This window comes from Dromiciops gliroides, chromosome 6 (genome assembly GCF_019393635.1).
Source record: "Dromiciops gliroides isolate mDroGli1 chromosome 6, mDroGli1.pri, whole genome shotgun sequence".
In the NCBI taxonomy this organism is placed as follows: domain Eukaryota; kingdom Metazoa; phylum Chordata; class Mammalia; order Microbiotheria; family Microbiotheriidae; genus Dromiciops; species Dromiciops gliroides.
This window is the reverse complement of record NC_057866.1, coordinates 1,637,499-1,644,234: the sequence shown is the minus strand read 5'-3', so window position 1 is coordinate 1,644,234 and position 6,736 is coordinate 1,637,499.

The following is a 6,736-nucleotide window of genomic DNA, read 5'->3' as shown; positions in this document are numbered from 1 at the left end:
GATTCTCTATGGTCAGAAACTTGGTGTGCCTGTGCCCCTTCCCCACTGGCCCACCACCACTCAATTTGGCCCACTGGTTCAGAACCAGGGTGCTTTGCCCCAACTCCAGCAGAGACTGTAGCCACTTTACCCTGGCTAGCCACCGAGCCCCATCACTGATCCATGACCTGAGCCTCTGAATAAGCGGATAGCACTGAAGACTCCAAGACCCTGGAGGCGCAGTCTGTTCCTGGCTGGGACTGGGCCATTCACTGAGCTCCTCTCTCAGCCCGCACAGCAGGGGATTCCTGTTGCCATCTCTGGCTTGAAAATAGTCTCACTCTGTTCTTATGTGGGTTAGGCTGCTTCAGGAGTTGTCTTATGGCATTATTTTGGAATGAGTGGATGGGTTATTGGGAGCTTGGGGGAGTCACAGCCTCTCCTCCACCATCTTGGCTCTGCCCTCCCCCCCCCATTATTTGAATTCACTTGTGGTACAGATTATTGGAACTTCCTATTTAAGACATTATGGGGGGGCAGCTAGGTGGCGCAGTGGATAGAGCACCAGCCGTGAAGTCAGGAGTACCTGAGTTCAAATCCGGCCTCAGACACTTAACACTTACTAGCTGTGTGACCCTGGGCAAGTCACTTAACCCCAATTGCCTCACTAAAAAAAAAAAAAAGACATTATGGGACTGTTAACTGTTATTGTTCTAAGTCTGACTCCAGGTATGATCATCAAGGAATGTTGTGGAGCCAATATGAGCCATGATCCCAGCAACCCTATGAGATTTTTACAGGTGCACACTGCAGGTGGAGTTTTCATGGGAAAGGCTAAGGTAAGATCCTCCTGATTCAATTTCCCCAGTATAACACATGAAATGTAAACTATCCCACTTAGCTGATTTTAATCCTGGCCCACTGCAATTGGCTGTCTATTTAATTTCTGTCTGGGGACATGAAGGTTAGGGAAGCATTATTCCCTGAGAGCTCAGTTCCTCTTCTTTGTGGCAAATTCCTATAATCAAGTCATGTCAATATTGGATCTTCATCCTTAAGGTTAATACTATAATATATGGGTGAGATTCAGGCATAAGATTCAAACTGTATAACCTAGAAATTCTAGTCTTTTGTATATTCTAAACAACTAGAGTGTATAAGCATTTGGCTTTGTCCTCTGTTATTAGTTATGCATTTTAAAACTGAATCAGAGGGGCAGCTAGATAGATAGAGCACCGGATAGAGCAGTGGATAGAGCACCGGCCCTGGAGTCAGGAGTACCTGAGTTCAGATCTGGCCTCAGACACTTAACACTTACTAGCTGTGTGACCCTGGGCAAGTCACTTAACCCCAATTGCCTCACTAAAAAAAAAAACTGAATCAGAAACATCTTAAGTTTGTTGTGAAGGAAAAAAAAATAATGCAAGCAGTTTTCTTGGATGGAGGTAACTTATAGGATGTTTTGTTACACCTGAGGAAAAGTCAATTCTTTTTTTTTTTTTTTTTTTTTTGGTGTGAGGCAACTGGGGTTAAGTGACTTGCCCAGGGTCACACAGCTAGTAAGTGTTAAGTGTCTGAGGCCGGATTTGAACTCAGGTTGTCCTGAATCCAGGGCCGGTGCTCTATCCACTGCGCCACCTAGCTGCCCCAGAAAAGTCAATTCTATTTGAATTTATTGTGTAATGTGTTAATAGCATCTGTCTGTAAAGCATGCTGTACATAAGTTATGGACAACTTATTTGATATGCACTGTTTTGAAACTAACTACTTAAATGTTATGCTAAGTCCTCTGCTATAATTGAAGCTAACTTGGTAATTTTTATGTAAACTCATTTGTATATTATAGGTCATCTTTTTTTTCTTCTTTTAAAAAAATATTTATTTATTTAGATTTTTCCCCACCTTACATGTAAAAACAAATTGTAACATTGATTTTAAAAATTTTGTATTCCAAATTCTCTTCCTTCCTCCCTATCCCTCCCTTAAGAACTCAAGCAATTCAATATAACTTATACATGTGCAGTCATGCAAAACATAGCAGACAAAAAATACTTTAGAAAAAGGAACTAACAACAACAACAAAATATACTTCCATCTGTATTCAGATACCATCAGTTCTTTCTCTGTAGATGGATTGCATTTTTAAAAAAGTATTTTATTATTTTCCTGTTACATATAAAGATAGTTTCCCACTTTTGTTTTCACATGATTTTTAGTTTCAATTTTTTTTCTCCCATCCTCCCTTCCTTCCCTCCTCCCTAAGATGGAAAGCAGTCTGATATAGGTTATATATGTACAATCATATTAAACATATTTCTACATTAGTCATCTTGTGAAAGAAGAATCAGAGAATAAGGGAAAAACCTCAAAAAGAAGGGAAAAACAGTCCAAAAGTAGAAACAGTATGGTTCAATCTGCACTCATAATTCACAGTTCTTTTTTCTGGTTGTTGAAAACATTTTCTATCATGAGTTCTTTGAAACTGTTTTGGATCGTTTCACTTCTGAGAAGAGCCAAGTCTATCCCCATTATTTATCACAAAATATTGCTGTTACTGTGTACAATGTTTCCCTGGTTCTGCTCCTCCCAGTCAGCATCAGATCATGTAAGTCCTTCCAGGTTTCTCTGAACTCCTCCTGTTCATCATTTCTTACAGCACAATATAGTATTCCATTACATTCATATACCACAACTTGTTTAGCCATTCCCCTATTGATGGGCATTCCCTTGATTTCCAATTCTTTGCCACCAGAAAGAGAGCTGCTAAAAATATTTTTGTACATGTGGGTCCTTTTCCCTTTTCTGTGGTCTCTTTGGGATACAAACCTAACAATGGTACCACTGGGTCAAAGTGTATGAATAGTCCCGTAACCCTTTGGGCATAGTTCCAAATTGCTCTCCAGAATGGTTGGATCCATTCACAGCTCCACCAACAATGTATTAGTATTCCAATTTTTCCACAGCTTCTCCAACATTTATCATTTTCCTTTTTTGTCATATTAGACAATCTTATAGGTGTGAGGTGGTACCTCAGAATTGTTTTAATTTGCATTTCTCTGATCAATAGTTATTTAGAGCATTTTTTTCATATGGCAATATCTTCATTAGAAAACTGCCTGTGATCTTTGACCATTTCTCAGTTGGAGAATGACTTGGATTCCTGTAAATTTGATTCACTTAGATGGATTGTATTTTTCATAAGTCCTTCAGAGTTGTTTTGGATCATTGCATTGCTGAAAATAACTAAGTCATGTGCAGCTGATCATCTTACAATATTGCTGTTATTTTGTATACAGTACATTTATTTTTGCATCAGCTCATGTAAGTCTTTCTAGGTTTTTCTGATAGCATCCTGCTCATCTTTTTTTTTGTTTGTTTGGTTTTTGTTTTTGTTTTTTTATAGTAAACTACATTTATATAGTACTTTAAAGGGAGATTTCCTTGCAAAACACCCATGAGGTTGATTATTGCAAAAACAAGAATAGCTTACATTTATATAGTACCTTATACCTGACAAAGAATTTTCTTCACAATAGCCCAGCAAAGTAAGTACCTCATTATCCTCATCTTACATTGCTCCTGCTTCTGCTTCAAATTTTTTTCGCAGTTACTATTGTTGTTTCCCTCCATCCTATTCATTCCCATGATATTTACTCTCTCTATCTTTTACCCTTTCCCTCCTCAAAAGTGTTTTGCTTATGACTGCCCCTTCCCCACTGTCCTCCCTTCCTTCACCCCTCCCTTCTTATCCCCTTCCCCTCCCACTTCCCTGCAGGGCAAGATATATTACTATGCCCACTTGAGTGTGTGTTATTCCCTCCTTGAGCCAATTCTGATGAGAGTAAGACTCATTCATCCCCCCACTCCCCCTCTCTTCCTCTCCACTCCATTAGCTTTTTCTTGCTTCTTTTATTTGAGATACTTTACTCCATTCCACCTTTCCCTTTCCCCTTCTCCCAGTGCAATTCTCTCACCCCTTAAATTTATTTTAAAGATGTTGTCATGGGGCAGCTAGGTGACACAGTGGACAAAGCACCTGCCCTGGACCCAGGAGGACCTGAGCCCAAATCCAGCCTCAGACACAAGCCACTCACCAGCTGCTCAACCCTAGGCATGCCACCCCACCTTGACTGCCCCCAAAAAAACAAAACCCAAAAACCAATAAACAAAAAATAAATGCTTTACATGGTCATCTTCTTATGAAAAGCATTCTGTAAGTTTTGTTTTATGTGAGGATTAGGTCCTCATCTGTCTCTGTTCCTCCTGTGGAGAGTATTGATTAATTGAATTAAATTGGAATTACTTTAAATTAAGGGATATTTAGATTTGGAGTTCTCAAATGCTTAACAATTAAAAAACTAAAAAGTAAATGGTTTTGAAAAAAACCATTAAGATCAAATATATACCTGTATTTATGCACATGTAATTTGGAAAGATTTGAGAGTTCTGCCTTCTGTGGTATTTTGAAACATTTAGCTTATATGTCTTCCATGTATCAAGGCACTGATGAGCCTTTGGCTTGTTATTAATGATGTTTATGTCCGGTACATAGTTAGATAAAGCTATGAACAGCACAGGGCATTCATGACATAAATTCTTTAAGGTCCAGGTAAACCATGAGGCCTTAATTTTGATGTTCCCCTCATAGCTCTATTGGTAATAAGACCAGAGCCATCAGGTTTGAGCTGGTTTTCACAATGTGAACTAGTAATTGCAAAGTAAAATTTGATAGACTGTACCAGTTTGTTTTGAGATCTGTTTTGCAAAGATTTTAACAGGAACATCTGAGGAGTCGCTACAAGTAATTTGAAACCAGAGAATTAAATCTACTGAAGAGATATCCTGGAGACAAGACATCTTCCAGACTGCCCCAAGAAAAGGAATTCCAGAGAGCAGACACTAAATGGACATCTGAGGTCCAAGATGAAATTGCTAATGAAATGGACACTGGGGACATTGCTGAAATCACATAGACTTGATATTAGCTAATGCTATTAACCATGCTTGCTGTTAGTCTTGGCAGCTACTGGCATCTGTTCCTTGTGTTATATCTGTGGGTTGTTACCCGAAGTATGAAGAGGTCAGAATTTTCCAAGGAACAAAACCAGCCTTGAAAGGACACTATTGGATTTGTGGTCAGACTGCTTATCCATGCCACCCCCCCCCCCCATTGTCAGGTACATGTATATTAGGTTAATTAGGCCCCAAGTTTTCCTCCTAGAAGATGTCCTGGGAAAGGCTTAGGTTATACCTAGAGAGGAAGTAGTCTGAGGAGGAGGAGTGTATGGCAGCTTCAAGATGGGAAGAAAGGGCATTGAGTGAAAAAGTGAGTAAGTATCCAAAGAAAGGGGGGGCGGGATTGCGAAAAGTAAAAATACAGGCCACTTCTTTCAGAAACAGGAGCAACTTCTGTCCTCAAGTAAGAAGACCAAGGACCTCTGGACTGCCTTGGTCAGTTGGGTTGGGCTATAGGACCGTAGCGACCCGACTCCTTTCCCAGGGGGGCTTCTGTGGTCTATGGGCAGTATCTAACTATGCCTGAACACACATGAAGATGCATGTGAGGGGAGGGGGTCATGTCAAGGGGGCCAGGAGTGGGCTTCTTTGGAAGTGTTAACATGAATATATGGATCACCTGGATTTGATGGAGGTACCTTATAATCCAAAAGGAGTTTTATGAAACCCTGGATTAATAGGAGCAAAATGTCCTTCAACTGAACTCCAAACCTGAATCCAGATAGCTAGCAGATAAAAGACCTTACCTAGTGACTTCTCTTCCCTCAGAATAGTAAGTCCCTATCTTATGGTAACATCTGGGCATCCTCATCCTTGCCAAACCCTTTTTTTGGAATCCATTAGTCTTATCCTGATGCTTCTGTATTTCCTCCATACTTGTAATAACTGAAATTGTTAAGCTGCTTTTTGCTTCTGGGTTGATTTCTGTATCATACCATCGGAACTGACAACGCCTCTTCATAAGTGCACTAAAGCCATATATACCCTCGGGAATGGGGAGTCTCTGAGCTTCTCTCTTAGGAGGGAAGTCTCCACATCATCATGTTGTGTTAACTTTCTTCTTGGGACAATAAAATATTAAATTGATATTTATGTTTTTTCTGTCTGTCTCTGATTTCTTTTCATAGGAGAAATTAAACATTATTTCTTTGATCTGTTTGTAGGAGAGAGGCAGATATATCACGTTCTCTGATCTGGTTCACTGTAGGAGATAGAAGATATAATTTCTCTGATCTGTTTATTAATTTGTAGGAGAGATAAAACATTATTTCCCTGATTTGTCTGTAGGAGGTAGGCAGATACAAAAGCTGTATTTTAAAATATTCGACAGAAGCCCTGCCCCTTCCTCAGAACAGCCAGCCGAAGGTCGGCCCGGGGCACAAGGGGCGCCCCCCACATCCCTTCTCGCAAGATTGATCAATAACCAGCCTTCCTGCCGGCCCTGAGTGCGGTCGGACCCTCGTTTGTCACAGGATCCATAGGACATGTTGGGGGGGGGCGCCAAGTCTACAGGCCTTGGCACCACCCACGGATGACCCCTAAATCGTGAGCGCCCAGGCATCGTGGGTGGAGCTGGGGCAGAGAGAGGTTAGGGCTGGATTTGTCAGTCCGGGCTCCTTTGCGGGGAGTGGGTCACCCCAGCATCTCTAGCCTTCTCTGAATCCAGGAAAGGACAAATTCGAGAAACTGAGGAAGGGAAGGGGAGCGCCTTCCTTTTGTAGCCACCCACGTGGGGGGAAGA